This window comes from Furipterus horrens, unplaced genomic scaffold (genome assembly GCF_987537825.1).
Source record: "Furipterus horrens unplaced genomic scaffold, mFurHor1.1.pri manual_scaffold_1, whole genome shotgun sequence".
In the NCBI taxonomy this organism is placed as follows: Eukaryota; Metazoa; Chordata; class Mammalia; order Chiroptera; family Furipteridae; genus Furipterus; species Furipterus horrens.
In genome coordinates this window covers 124,606,331-124,622,901 of record NW_028327171.1, presented here as the reverse complement: position 1 = coordinate 124,622,901, position 16,571 = coordinate 124,606,331, and positions in this window count along the sequence as shown.

Below are 16,571 nucleotides of genomic sequence, written 5' to 3'. Positions count from 1 at the left end.
AAACACAAAATCCCTCTCTTCATTGAAAGTGATCAAAAATCAAATCTCAAAAAGAAAACTACTACTATCAAGTGCGACTTCCAAGTGAAAAGAAAAAAAAAAAGATTTTTTCTATGATTAACCACCTAAGTTCATGCATGAGCATGCAAAACATGAAAGTCTAAAAAGCCTGGAACAAACTCACTAAAGACTAATCAATGCAGTTTCTGGCAGGCAAAGAAACATCAACAATAATATAACAATAATAATATGGGGTAATGGAGAGAGAAATTAATTAGAAATCTGAAGACCTAGATTCTGGTCCATTTCTATGTGTGGTGGATAATCTTGGTAAAAATAAGTACCTTTGAATAAACCTCTAAATTGTTATTTCCTTATCTATAAAATAGAATTCATCACTAACCCCATTTAACTATGCAAGTATCAACAGATTTTTGAAGTAATCATTTTCATTATATCCACCATCACCACCACCATTAAAGAAATAATGGTGTGAGCCTGTTTCCACAAGTTCATTAACTGTTACTTATTTGAACATGAATGTCAAATATTTAAGGCTTATTTTCATCTTTTAACAGTATTTTATGAAAAAATTAACAATATTAAACATTTTCAGCAACTTGAGATAGAGGTCTCCAAGAGCAGACACATTGAATTGTTTAGTTGCCCTCTGTACCAAATCTGTATTAAGTAAGATTAATTTATCTTTTTATCCAATAACTAATGTGCTAGGACATATTCATTGTTAGGAAATTTGAAAACTTTTGAAAAATATAAAGAAAAAAATTATTCCCATCCCAACTGATAGCTCCCCCCCCAAAAAAAAGTGCTGTTAGTAGCAAATTGGTGTTATTACTAATAAATTTTATCTTAATTTTGTACAGCTTGGGTTTTTGTTCTTTGGGTTTTTTCCTTTTGTTTTATTTATTTATTTATTTATTTATTTTTGTAAGACACATATTTTTAAAGAACTAATTTTTTGATTAACCCATTTGGTCTATTGTTATTTTATTTTATATTTCATTAAATTGTGCTCATATACCTATAAAAAAATGTGACCTGAAGTGTTTCAATAAAAGTTTTTAAATGAAGATTATATCATTTCAAAATAAAAAGTAAAGAGACAAAATATTTCAAATGTTGAATCTGATTTCATCTTCCATCTTGGTAACAACAAAAATTACATGGTATTAATGAAAAGATACCCTGAGACATCAGGTATTTGCCCCAATAAGACTTAAGACAGACACTATCAGTGCTGTTCTCAGAAAGGCCCTCAAAACAAAGGTCATTAGGAACACCAAATGTTAATGCTTTCCCTTTTACTTTTTAATAAAAGACACCATCTCCCATCAGCAGAAAAAGTCATAGAAAGTTTGAGCATGGAGTCTCCACAGGATGTGAGGAACCAGGACAGTAGAGATGCTTTTTCAGCCAAGGGTAAAGTCTTATAAGCCTCAAGTAGATTGATCCCTCAAAGTTATCATGACACAGGGCCCCTTTGTGAATGTTTCTCTGATTTTTCACATGCAGCTACCCCTTCTTCATTCCCTTTTGCTCCCTGTGTTTACTTTCATCAAAGCACGTATTGTTTGTTTACATGTCTGCAGAACTTGCTTAGAAACCCCTTAGCAACAGAGTCTATATCCACCTTGTCTGTATCTCTAGTAAACACCTAGTGTTAACAAATAGCAAGTTGTAGTCCTGCTGCCTGCTGCCACTATCTAGGCAAAGGTTTGGTGATAAATGAAAGGAGTCTTTATTCAAAAGCAGTTACTTAAGCCTATCAAGTCACAGCTTTAATTACTTAAGCCTATCAATTAAGGCTAAACTCTTAACACCTGGGTTCTCCTAGCTTTTCCTTGTTAATTTGGGTAGGATTAGTTTACAGACTAAAACAACATCATACACAAAAGCTACACAATTCCAAAAGAATGGCAGGCTTCTGCCTCAGAGCCTGTTCACTCTAGAACACCCAAAGAATAAACCTGCCACCCTCTGCCAGGCCAGCCTCATTTTAGGCTGTGCCCAGAGTTCCTTCCCATACAAGACACTGTCCATTGCAAAAAGCAGACAGCTGCAGCACCATCATCCAGGCATCCTTGTGGGAAGAAGAGCCTGAGAGCAAGGTTGAGAGCCAGAGCCAGAGAGAGCCAGCTCAGGAGCCAGAAAAGCTCAGAAAAGTTCATGAGCCAAAGAGCCAGCCCTCTTTATTTCCATAGGCTCTGGAGGCATTCAGTTTCTCAGCCAATCCCGTCCTAGACTGCTTTCCATTGCCTCAGCAAACTCCTCCTATGGCCCCTCCTACTTCTCCCCAGTGATCTTAATCAGATCTCTCTGTATCAGATCTCACTAGCACTCAAGAAAATTAGACAATTAAATTAATGAACGAGTGAAACTTCGGCCATTTCATGGCTATATCATGGCCATTTCAAAAAACCTCAGTTCTACATCCAAACAAATTATTACAAAACACTTTATATCATCAAGGAAGCCCTTGAAGAGATGCAGATCTCATCGCTTGCCCCACTCTTCCAAAGGAAGGCCTAACTATCACAACAGCCCCTCTCCATTACCCTTCTTTCTCTCCTCAAGTTTCATCTTTGCTTTCTCAAAACTCCAACCACCCTGCTACCCTGTTTGGGCATCATAGGAGTTTCCCCCATCCATCCCTAAGGAAAATCTATTTACCTTTCCTCAGCACCAATCAAAGTTACACTGGTTCTTAGGTCAGTACAAAAGTTCAGGCTTGGTAACCTCCAGAGAGCAAAGTATTCCTCTTGCTCAGAAACAGGCTTGAAGGAAGGCCATAAATACTTCAACATTAATATTATTATTTTTGTCACAGAAAACAAATGAATTAATGATTTCCTGGGCCCTCTCTAGGGATAACCTCACTGCCTCCATCCCTTGATCCTTTCATCAGATTGCCATTTCCTATCTAAAGTCTTCCCGCCTTAGAGTCACAACTGTCATCTATAAGTAATGGGCCGTATACACAGATCCTATTCCTGCAATAAACAGAGATGGGAGAATATTTCCACCCCAACTCCCAAGTCTCTGCAGGGTGCTCAAAGCCTGTATGTCATCCCTGAGCAATTTTCATCAACTTGCTCAGAACTTGCCTGAGGAGAAGGGGGGGCTGGAGCAAACCCATCTCTTTAATGGGATTTTAATGTGATCTCTAGCAAACTAATCTTATTTAGATATCATAGGAGCCATGTAATCTCATCTGGGCACTCTTATTTCCTACAGAAAAGTGAAAGCTTTGTAATTTATTTTCAGCAGCAGGAATTTTTTAATAAAATATGCCTGCAAAGGTTAAATGATCAGACAAACAGTTGTAGCCTCAAGACCCTATAACCATCTCATTGATCAGTGTGAACATGACAACAAAATGGTCACTACAAAGGTTGTTTAAATAAAAGTCATGCTAAGAGTTTATGTCATCAAATGCCTCTTTCCCCCATGCTTGTTTTAGGGGAAACTTAAGTACTGAAGACAGTGTACTTAAATGCTGAAGGAAGGCATGCTAAAATTGGCCGGGGTCTCAGAGTATTGGCTCTCTGGTATAACTCTGCCATCTACCAACTAGTTGTAACCTTGACTTTCTAAGCCTTCATTTCTTTACCAAAAATAATGATGCAATGGCCTGGGAAAATTCACATGTTGAAACCTAATCCCCAATGTGATGGTATAAGGAGATGGAGCCTTTGGGAAGAGATTAGGTCAGAAGGGTAGAGTTCTCAGGGATGAAATTAATATCATATAAAAAGAGACCCCAAAGAGCTCCCTTCCCTTTTCACAAGCGAGGACACAGTGAGAAGACAGCCACCTATGAACTAGAAAGCAGGCTCTCACCAGATAGCAAATCTGTTGGCACCTTGAGCATTGACTTCCCAGCCTCTAGAAATATAAGAAATTTCTGTTGTGTATAAGCCACCAAGTCTGTAGTATTGTGTTTTGGTAGCCCAAATAGACTAAGACAATCTTTAATACAGCTCCTCTGTTTTATGTATGCATTCCCTACCCTAAAGTGTGAATTACCTTCAAAATAGAGAGTATGCTTGTCCATCTACCTGCCTTGCCCCAAGCACCTAACACAGGACCTGATACATAGAAAATGTTGTTAATAAAGATTTGTGCTGAATAAATTTTTGTTGAGCAAAGGATGAGTTCTTGTGTTGTGCATAAAGGCTACAGACCTAAGGACTCATTAGACATCTTCTTTAATTTTCACTAAAAAAAAAAACAAAAACAAAAAAAAACCATGAAGCATCCTTGGCCTGTGTAGCTCAAATGGTTAGAGCATTATCCCATGAACCAAAAGGTCATGGGAACAACTCCCAGTCAGGAAACATACCTAGGTTGTGGGTTTGTTCCCCAGTCAGAAGGTGTACAAAGAGGCAACCAATCAATGTTCTTCTTTCACATCTTTGTTTCTCTTTCACATCTATGTTTCTCTCCCCCTCCCTTCTCCTCTCTCTAAAATTAATAAGCATGTCCTCGGGTGAGGATTAAAAAAAAAACATGAAGTATCATTTCTTTTTTAGAGATTAACAAAACTAAAGCTCAGAAATTATGATTTATACAACACACATCTTGTGAATGGCTGGTTGGAATTTAAATCCTGGCTTCTCTGATTTCAAAGTCAAGTTTTCTTTATTTTATTATGATTTCTCACCAGTTTTTATATAATCTATGAATTAGAACTGATATTAATTGACTCAATTCATGAGTCATTTGCTTTGTTAAAATAAGCATTAATTCTTAAACTCTCTCAACTTGATGAGATGCCACAAAGTCAACATAATAATCATTAAGACAGTACCCATTTCCTAAGAAATTAAATCAGTCATATCTACCGAAGTGTCTTCTCCCTAGACCTTATTTCCATTCTTCTAAGGAAAGACTTTCCTTAAGAAAATGTCAACCTTGTGGGGCAAGGAAGACCTACCTACCACCCATACATATAGTAAAATTTGAAGGAAACATATTTGTTATTAAAACATTACTGCCTACCACTCTGTCTTAGCTCAGGTACCTAGAAACTGAATCTGAGGTAAAGATTTGTATGTAGTATGTTGATGACCAACATCTGTAAGGAAATGAGGGATGAGTTGGGCAGAGGGACTAGCTGAACCATGATGCAGTCTTGACAGAGTCCTCAGCTGATTCTACAGGGAGCTCTGGAACTATAGAGTCCTTCAGAGTTGTCCCCAGTTGTGGTAACAAAGTTAGAAATTTGTACACCAGAATCAACCAATATTAGATACAGGCAGCACCCCACAAGGGGCAAGAACTTGATAGGGAGAGCTCCAAAAATGTCAGGAGAAGAACACAGCTTAGAACCATCAACAGCTAATATTCTCAGCAGCTGAGGAATGTGTGTGTCCATGATTAACAGAATGTGGGATCTGGGTAGTACCTAGACCCCCCAATGAAGTAGGAACCTGCATTTATTCTACACTCCTAAACCTATGTAACTTTAACAACATACATATACAGTATCACAAAATCCTGTGATATAGAAAAAAATCTATAATAAATAATTAAATATAATATTTTTAACAAGGAGCCCACGATAAGTGAACCGCGATATAGAAAGGGACCACTGTATAGCTTCCACTATGTCACTATGTGTGGGTCTTCTTATTTATAAGTTCACCCCACTTGGAAATAGCTCCTCCAGGATTTATATTGGTCCTGTTTCCTGGGGAAGAAATGTTTGTGGGATGAATCATACTCGTGCTGCTCTACCTGCTCTCAAGGCCACAAGTGATATTCATTGTCTCTCTTTCCACTACTCATCCTATATTTTCACCTACATTGGTTAGCTCATCTCTGGTCTAGGTGGCTTACCTAGTAGAGTAACTGAGGACCTCATCCCTGAGAGGTCTAAGCTCATTACACCCTTCTCAAGATACACAAGATGTCACCAAGAGATTCCCCAGTGGGTAACCTGGGTGACATGCACTTTCTCATGTCTCCATTGTGGAAGAGCAGCCCTGCCTCCTTGACCAACAGACAAGGATGCCTGCCTGATAATGATTCTTTTACTTTCCTCTTGGCCTCTTAACATGAGTTGCCCAAAGTAGGTAGGTATCAACTTCAGATTAATTCTTAATGGACTCTAAGTGTATCCCCTGTGGAATACACTGAGAACCAAACCAATAGACTTATAGACTAAAATGAGACAACAGGAAGAACAAACTCTCCAAATGGGTCACCATACCTAATTGTACCCCTTATTTTTCAGAATTTTGCAATCTATTTAAGAATTGCTGATTTAGAGTATATACTGAGTCCTCCAAGTTGATGGTTGGCTACAGCTTTCAAAGGCCATTTCATCATTTTATCAAGCTGGCAGCTTCTGGATGATATGCTACATGATATAATCAGAGGGTCCCACTGCCTTACCTCCTTTGCTCTAATGTGGGTCTCTTCATGTTAGATAATATTATGCCTAATTCTTTGTCAGTGGATCATACATCATAAATACCTGGATGCTAGTTCTGGCTGAGGCAATAAGTATAGGGAAAGAAAAGCCATACTCACAGTATACATTGATCCCACTCTACACAAATCACTGCTCTTCTGGGATGAAAAGACTCCAACATAATAAATTTACCAGCAAATTGTTGGTTGCTCTCCTTGAGTGATGGTGTTACAGCAGAGGTTCAGGATTCACCTCTGTTGTAGGAAGGTTGAACACATGACAGCAGCAGTTAGATAAGCCTTAGAAAGAGGAAGCCCATGCTATTGGCCGTATGCATAGCTTCCATGCGTTCCTTCATGGCACTCATTGGTAAGCCCACCACACCTGCATCAAAATGGCTAATGGCAGAGGCTGGAGGAATGAACTGGCCAAGACTGTCTCTCTCTTTGGCTGTTTAGTGCCTTTCCATGGCAGATACTCAGTATGGACATTAACATGATTTACAAAGATCACACAGTGTACCCACTCACATATGTCCATCCACATGCCTTCATGCTCCCAATCTGTCTTCCTCATGCCTGACCCTGAACCAGCTATCCAGGATGTTCACCAATACCTATGAGTTCATATACATTCTTACCTAGGGCCGATCCTATTTCCAAAATCAATAATTGAATGCAACACCCAAACCTTTGCCTCTGAAAAGTTTTCCCAATGCTGTTTTTCAGGGAAAGCTTTGAATTAGGCTGAAGTGTAGCATTAATTCACTTTTAGCTTGCACCTCTTGCCCCTGGAACACCATGCTCTGTTACCCACCACTAGAGCTATATGTAGGTCGTGCCCCCACCTACCATCCCAACCTTGCCACTCATCACAATTTTGTCCACTTTGGTTCTAATTAAGTGTCATTACCCAGCCTTTACTATTTCAGGTTCTGATCATCCCCACTGTCACCAGGGAACCCAGTTCTGTAACTGCCTGTTACAATCACCCCAGCCTGATCTCTGAGCTACTGGTTCTCCTCTTCCCAGAGCATTCCTAATTGCTCTGGTAAATTGGGTGTCCTACAGGACCCCCTAAAAATCAGTCAACTTTCCTCCTTTTCATAGTATATACATGCTAATATTTCCACTCTTCTTAAGCCTTTTTATCCTTCTATTGTCTGACACAGCCATTCTGGCATTTCTACTTCCCATTGCTTTCTCTAAGCTTCCATGAGTCATGCCGACAGCTTGTTAGCACAGTCTCACAGGGTCCTTTTTTGTATCATGGGAAAGTTAAATCCTGTACCACAGGAGCGCGCTCTCATTTTGATCAATTTTATCCCTTATTTTATCCAACTTTATGTTTTATCACCTCTTGATTCAGCACACTCGGTATCCAGTCTCATAAATGCTATCTGGCCCTGCTGGTATGTAATGGCTAGGACCTGCAGGGCCTTTGGCACAGAGTCCCTCTTTTCCTCAGCAGGCCTAGCACCTCACAGGACAAGTTATGTCATGATTGGACTCTATTGATCTGGTGGACAAGTAGGGGAGCAGAGTTTCATCATGAGGCCAGCATGCGGTTTCTTGCAGCAGAGACCTCTGCACCATCCTCAAGCAAGGGAGGGAGCACTAGTGTTCAAAGAAAGGACTGTGCCATTTCTAAAAGCCAGAGGGTGCAAGGAGAGGGACCATTTCAAGCTTCTTGAGTACACTGACACTAATGTCACTATTCCAGGTGTCAAGGTTCCATTCTATCAAAATCAGACTCGTAACTTTGGTGTAGAAGACTTGCTAAGGCTTAGAATTTAACCTTCTCTGGTCTGAAAAATGCTCACAATAAATCACCGGAACACAGGACTTCAGCAGCAAAGCGAGGCATTTATTCACAAGTCTGCAGAGTCAGGCACACTGCCAGCCAGGAGCATGTGAGCACAAAGTAGACAAAGAAAACTGGTTTTATAGTAATGCAATTAGCTTCCCCTACCCTCTCCTTCTCCCCTGTTTCTCCATTACTAGTTAATCTGGGTTCACAATCTAATGCAATTAACTACTTAACTCAGGGTGTGATTAATTAAGGTTCTATCTCCAACTTATTTGCAAACTTATCTAGCTACATCTTCCCATTTCTCTGTATTTGGTGATAACAATCTTCCTCCTTTTGATCCCAGGAATATGTGAGGAGCTGCAAAATGTCATTTCCTCGCCCCTTTTCCATGATTTATCTGTTAATTATCTCCTACTGGTTTGAGAGTCACTGACTTCTTTATCCCTAACACTGGAGTTTCACTACCCTGGGCTTGATCTCATCTTTGTCTGCTCTCCAGCTACAAAAGGCATTTTTTAATGCTACCATGGAGGCCTTCTCCCTGTCACACTTTGCCATAAGTTGGGGAATGATCACCTTCAGCCTTTTGTGTCTTTCTCCAATGCACTAATAGCACACATGCTTCTATATTACTTAAATTTACTACTTTCCCTATACCTTCCAAACCTCTGGGATATTGCTCCAGCTAGTGCATCCCCTTCCACTGATATGCCATCCCAGTTTTAAAAATTGTACCTACTACATACCATGGACTCCTCTCTCTGCCAGACAGCCAATGGGTGACCTAGTTCCAAAATCCAATTGAGAGACTGCTTCCTAGGACCACTTCAGATACCAGCTCTCTGGGTCAAAAATTTGCATGCAGTGGTTTTATCAAGGAGTGTGCCCAGCAACAAAATCTCTGAGGAAATGAGGGAAGCTGGCTGAGCAAAGAGAAGTGGAATTATGATGTACCAGTATCACAAACCTCAGCCAAGCCCATAGGGAGCTCTGCTACTAGAAGGGGCTTTCAGAGTTGTCCTCAAATGTGTCAAGGGGGACTGGCCTTTGTACTCCTGTGTCATTAATTATTGAATGTGACTGGGTCATAAACTTGGGCAAGGCAGCCTCTGTGAAGCTTGGAGAAGGATGCAGCTGTGAGCCATTAGCAACCAACACTGAGCAGTTGGGGGAATGAGCTTCTTGGTGCAGAAGTGTGGACCTGGGTGTTGCATCACACCTTCCTTTGAGTTAAGATATTGAAGGACATTTTTTGAATGGAAAAAAAATGATAAAAGAGACTTGATGATCATTAACCAACCTTGAAGCAAAGTGGTTTATGAGATTAAACCCAGTAAAGAGCGAGAAACTAAGAGAAGACAGATCTGGCAAATTTTGATGAGAATGATGGGTCTTGCAGTGTTGTCTTTAGGGTACTGCAGCTTGGGCAGCCTGTAGCCAAGAAATAGTATAAGAGCTCAATATCCCCAGAAAAAAACATGGCAAGGAAGAATGAGAGAGGAGAGGGAGGAGGAGGGGGAAGAGGGGAAAGGGGAGGAGAAAGGGAAAGGAGAGGAGGAGGGGAAGGGAGAGGAGGAGAGGGAGGAGAAGGAGGAGAAGAGGGAGAGGGTGGAGGAGAAGGGGAAAGAAGAGGAGGAGGGGAAGGGGAGGAGGAGGGGAAAGGAGAGGAGGAGGAGAAGGGAGAGGAGGAGAGGGAGGAGAAGGGGAAGAAAGGTGAGGAGGAGAGGAAGGGGGAGGAGGAGGTAGAGGAGGAGGAGGAGAGAGGGAGGGGGAAGGGGAGAGGGAGGGGGAAGGGCAGGAAAATGAAAGCAAGCTGTCCAACATGGCAAGCTTTAGGTCTTTTATCACATATTACATATCCTCATTTCATTTGTGGCAAAAAGTCAAGATGAATATCCATTAATTCAACCCCTCCTAGGGGTGGGGGAGATTCAAAAAAAAGAAAGTCCATGTTTCTTTCAGACAAATATATGACCTATCCTCTGATTTCCAGGAGCCAAACTTATCTCAAATAAAAAGTTTTTATTTTCAACATTCCTATGTGATTCTTTCTCTCTCTCTTTCTTTCTTTCTTTCTTTCTTTCTTTCTTTCTTTCTTTCTTTCTTTCTTTCTTTCTTTCTTTCTTTCTTTCTTTCTTCTGTTCAAAAATATTTTTTGAGATACCAGGAGTGCTAGGCTCGCTAACAGCACCAGGGATGCAGAGACAGAGATGTTGCCCCCTAAAAGCCCCAGAGCCTGGTTGGAAAAACTACATGTAAAAAAAAAAATTAATTGTTAGAGTGGGCAGACACCTAGAGCACCCTGGGAGCAGAGAGGAGAAGGAGCCTGTATGTGTGCACATGTTACAGAACCCCTGGGCTGCTCCAGTTGAAAACAAACCCACGGGCTCTTTAGTTAGGGGCCCGATTGCCCGCCGCCAAAATTATAACTCTCAATACCAGAGTTTGGTGAAAAGAAAACGAATTGTTTATTTAACAGTTATATAGATTTAGTTATTTGCGGATTTCCGTTGTTAAGTCTTATGCTCCTTAAAACACCCACAAACACATATCCTTGCCTCCCCCCCTTCCAAACCAGGCTAGTTTTAGGGAAGTCAGAGAAACCGTTTCCCTACTTTCCCAACACAGTTCAGCTTTACCAGCAGCTGCCAATCATTCAATCTGATTGGGGAGGTCCTTTCTGTGCTGTGGTGCCCTCCAGCTCTCAATGCAGAACCACCTGGATTCTCAGCCTCCTTGCAAACTGCCTTCTTTCTGCAAACCGGGTGGATCTTCTCTCCTTCTCAAAACTGCATGGCGAGAGCCTCTTAAAGCAGCCTGGAGACCCCTTCTCCAAGCCACATGGAGAAGGCCCCTTCACCAAGCCACGTGGAGGGAGCACACGAGAGAGCGAGAGAGCGAGCGCGAGCGCGCGAGTGAGAGAGAGTCAGAGTGAGAGCACGAGCGAGAGCCAGAGAGAGTCCGAGTCAGAGCGCCAGAGCGAGAGCCAGAGCCCGAACGAGAGCTTGAGTCCCAGCTAAAATGTCTGCAGCTGCTTATATATCCCTGACTGCGTCATCTGACGCAGTGGGCGTTGCAAACAGTTCTGACCATTCACAGAACCTTACGTAGGCTCTGTGTGCTTTCCATACCATCCCCTGGTTCAAGACTCCTCCCATCTGCCTGAGGCTTTGGATGCATTAAAGCCATTTGCATAAGAAAAACAGTAGCCACCAGCCTCAGGCATGTGGAAGCATTTGAAAAGCTGCTTACTTCTCCCCATCCCCCAGTAGCAAACTCTGGGGATTTTTGGACTCCCCTGTTTCTGTAACACACAGGGTGATTAGAAATTGAGCCACCTTGAATGTCACAGAACATCTTTGTCACCTTCTATTTCATTTTTTAGTCTGTTGCTTCGAGCCATGTCAAGAACAATGCTATCCTTTTCTTTAACTGCCTCCTCTGATTCTTTATTTCTCACATGCAAAAAGAACTTCTGAAAAGTATAATAATCTTTGCCAAAAAAACAAATGCTTTTTACATAAAATTTTTATATAAATTGCTTACTTGAGTGTATGTTTCTACAATGAAAATAATAATTTTGATTCAGTTTAACCCAAATTTCATATATTTCATGTTAGGAAAATGACAGAGAAAGAAAGAGAGACTAGAAATATGAAATGAAAATTGAGGAAAGTGAAAAATGTGGAAAGACTGCCTGCCAGGCTCCAATTCCTTTTTAGCTGGAACCTCCATCGTCCAGTAATTTACCAAAATGACTAACACAAAAGGAAAGAGAAGAGGTACCTGCTACATGTTCTCTAGGTCTTTTAGAAAACATGGGGTTGTTACTTTGGCCACATATATGAGAATCTACAAGAAAGGTGAGATTGTAGACATCAAGGGACTGGGCACTGTTCAAAAAGGAATGCCTTATGATTGTTTCCATGGCAACACTGGATGTGCCTACAATGTCACCCAGCAAGAGGTAAACATTGTTGTGAACAAACAAGTTAAGGGCAAGATGCTTCCCAAGAGAATTAATGTACATATTGAGCATATTAAGCACTCTAAGAGCCAAGATAGCTTCCTGAAATGTGCGAAAGAAAATTATCAGAAAAAAAAGAAAGCCAAAGAGAAATGCACCTGGGTTCAACTGAAGCACCAGCCTGCTCTGCCCAGAGAAGTACACTTTGTGAGAACCAATTGAAAGGAGCCGAGGCTGCTGGAGCCAATTTCCTATGAATTCATTTCATGATGTGTAAAAAACCAAAGACCTCTGTCTGTAATGATAAAAAATAAATGTAGAAACACTAGAGTAGAAATTTTTGTATTATAGCCTTGGAAAAATCAGAAGAAATTAAACTTGAACCATAGTTTCACTTCTGCAGTTTGTAGATTGGCTGGAGTTAAAATACACATTAGGGCCTAACTGAGTCAGGTCCACACATTCTACCATACCTGAATGCCTTCTGGAATGAAACTTAAGAATAAGTTCTGTGAAAATTTGTAAATATGTTATTCAAAAAATAAAGTTTCTGTGTCAAGGGGAAGCCAATCACCTATAAGTAACAGAAATTAAGCCATATTGATTTTAATAGGGGTTTCTTTTTCTCTTAGCACATGGGTGTAAGATGATTGCCAGAGCTCTTCCAACAGGACCTCATAACAGAAGAGGAGCAAAGGGCCCCTCTAGCCAACCCATTGCTTTTTATGAGAAAAACAAATGATTCCCCAGAAGTGCCCATTCTGTGTAAGAATTCTGTGTAAGTTTGTGGCCAGAATTGGGCCCCATAGCCATCTATAGCTACAAAGAAGGTTTGTATAAAAGAATGTTTCAATGTCCCGCCTCTATATTGAAAAATACTAAGGCATAATGGGATAATGGGGTGGAGAGAGCCAATTAATAGTATTAGCCACAGTTTTTATGGGTGAAGTTAAGACATACGGGGTAAAATTTTAAGAAACACCTATTCAACCATAGTCAGCTATGGTATTTAAAGGTTATAAAATCTTTTTTGTATTAAACATTCAAGTTACTGTTCAGTCTGGAAACACAGTAGAATTTTAAAGTATGGAGTTTGTAGAAAAAATGCACATAAGGAAAAATTTACAACTTTATGTATATCTACATTATCCCTAGAACAAAAATTAAGTAGGTGCATGATAAAATTTCCAAATAGGAGGGAGGGCCCTAAAAATTTTTATATAGGAAAAGGAAAAGCAAATGAATTTAACAGTACATTATTAAGTAATGTCACTTGTACAAGAATTTCTCTCTGATCATTAAACCCTATCTTAACTGAAGCCTGTGGGTGTTAACTTTATAATGCATACATATTGTGTTTCAGTTAGAATTTAATTACAATACAATGTTTTAATTGTAAGAAGAATGATTGGCTTTTAACAATACACATTGAAAGGACTGATGAGTTAACAGGTACCTAGGCTACCCCAATGCCTGTATGCTATTCTTGGTGAGAGCCACAACTGCACTCAGGTTGCACCATGAAAGTAAAGCTCCCTCCAGGATGTTCCAGGAAGCTCTCTGCATTATGTTCTTCAGGACAGCCTGAAATGACAAGATGCATTCTCTGGACTTTGCAATTGTAGTAACATCTGCTAGAATCTGCAGCAAGATCTACTGTTCTTCTCTAACTGAATGGGGATGACTGACCCATAGCTGCTCAGGGTGTCATGGAGGTCTACATGGTGCCAACTCATTTCCTCCATCATCAGGGTTTGCCATACACTGTCTAAATTTGTGAGATTTGTAATCCCAGCATTTCCCTGGGCCAGAGGCCCCCATTTTCTTCCCTTATCTACCTTGATGGAGGTAAGAAGCAAAATTAAAGCTATCTTTTGTTTACTGGATAATGCTCCCCACTTTGTTTAAAGCACTTGATTCTCATACTTTGTGCATAAGAACCTTGGACACTACACACTCCTACCAAATATGATTAGATGCACAACATAGCAAGTCCAACAACATCCAAACTGGTGTGCCTCCTATTCAAGAAGGGAAGTCCACTGGTCATGCACTTGGATGTTATAGCAATATCAAATCTTTGACAGTTTATAAATCCTCTCAAATTCTGTACTCATCTTGTGTGAATAAAGAGTTCACACAATGTTCCATGGACTCATTTTGAACAGCACTGGTTTAGAGACAAGAAACCTACTCTTAGTTTCTTTTTTGAACTGGTATTTAGTCCCTAATCACATAATAACAATAACAATAATAATAATAATATCATTGACATTCTCTCATAATTTTCTTTTCTGTATTCATTATTCATTTTATAAGCACTGAAATATTTATGAAGCTTTCCTCTTACGATCAACCTCTTCAAATTCCTAAGTTCTCCAGCTTCTAATTCTCTTTTTTTTGTATTCAATTAGCTTCTAATTCTCTTATTCAAGTATAAGAGAAAAGAATACAAGTATAAGAATAAAAGAATCCTCTAGCTTTATCTAAACAGAGAATATTCTAGAGTCACAAATAACCACTAATCTGCTAGGCTTCCCTATTAGCTAACTACTTCCAAAGGGGAAAAGAATTTTGACATTAGACAACTTGTTACTATAAGCCAAAGGCTGATTGAATATTATGGGTGTAAGAATCAAATCACACAGCAGTAAAAAGTATTCTGATGCATGTTCTGTGGATAATTTGTAATTGAAAATCCATTAGCAGTATAAGTGGAGATGAATAATGCTAAAGTGGACTGACCAGGTATGCCAAAATAAGGATATAAAATGCATTCTAAAAGTGAGGTAAAATGCCTCCTGTAAAGCTGTCCAATTTTTTCCTCCCCTCAACTAAAAGAAACTGAAGATAATTTAAGTTGTTTTGAAACAAAACTGTTGACAAGGATAATAACAAAATAAATGAAAGTAGAGAAAGAAGTCTTTGGCATAACAACAGGAGCTTAACAAAAAAAGTGTGAATTTGCAGAATGCAAACATTCAATATATTTCAGAGGCAATTTCAACCAGGAATCAAATATTAGTAGAAACAAAGTGAAATGCTGATGTTGCAAAACAAGTTAAGGAAGAGGAATGGACACGAACAATAGTGTCACATTGCTAGATTAGGATTCATTCGGAGAGATATTGAGCTAAAATTTATTTTCCTTCCACAGTGCCTAATATAATTAGAATGAAGGCATGTTTGCCATGATTGTTCTCTAGTGCCCTGATCTAGTAGGGAAAAGATGCTGGACAGAACTGCAATATTGTGCATTAGGGAAGTGGCACTCATACTGCCATGTTCATTTCAATTCCTTCTGTTAGATTTACCATTCTCAGGATCTGTTTTTCATATCATAATATAAATATTCAAAATGCTACTTTACATATCACATACAGTATGGATTAGAATGATATTTCCCCAGACTAGAGGGATTTCGCTCAAGCAAATTTATGTGTGCTGTTTTAGATATTTACACTTAAAAAGAAAGTTTAGAAAGAATTTTTTAAGTAACCCATAAAAAAATCTGAACTAGATACCAGCTAAATATCTTTCATTCTCTCAGAGTTTTAAAATAGTCAGACTAATTTTTTTGACATTTGGGACACTAATTCACTTAAACACCAAAATTATTAAAAGAAAAATAAAACTCAGATGTTGAAATTAGGATTTGAGGTGTAAGCATCACAGAGAATAAAATAAAAATGTCAAAAGCCATTAGTACAAAGCCTATGGGCAGAATATAATATGTTATTAAAATTATGCTAAATACTCAATTAATTAACTGAATGTGTAGAACATGAGAGATTTCAGTTAACCTAAATGTTTTAGATAATTGAAATTATCTCTAAAAATCTCTTCCCTTTCTTTGGACTTATCTTTTTAAATATATTTTATTGATTATGCTATTACAGTTGTCCTAATTTTTCCCTCTTGCCCACCTCCACTCAGTACTCCCATTCTCTCTAGCAATCCCCCTGCCCCCTTAGCTCATGTCCGTGGGTCATGTATATAAGTTCTTTGGCTACTCCATTTCCTGTACAGTTCTTAACATCTTTGTGTCTATTCTGTACCTACCACTTTGTACTTCTTAACGCCTGAGCATTCCCCCCTTTCCACCTTCAAATGAGCTCCATGTCGATGATTTTGTTTCTATTCTGCTTGTTTGCTTAGTTTGTTTTTTAGATTCAATTGTTGTTAGTTGTGAATTTATTGTCATTTTAATATTCATAATTTTGATCTTCTCTTTCTTAAATAAATCCCTTTAACATTTCATATAATAAGGGCTTGGTAATGATGAACTCCTTTAGCTTTACCTTGTCCAGGAAGCACTTTATCTGTCTTTCCATTCTAAATGATAGCTTTGAT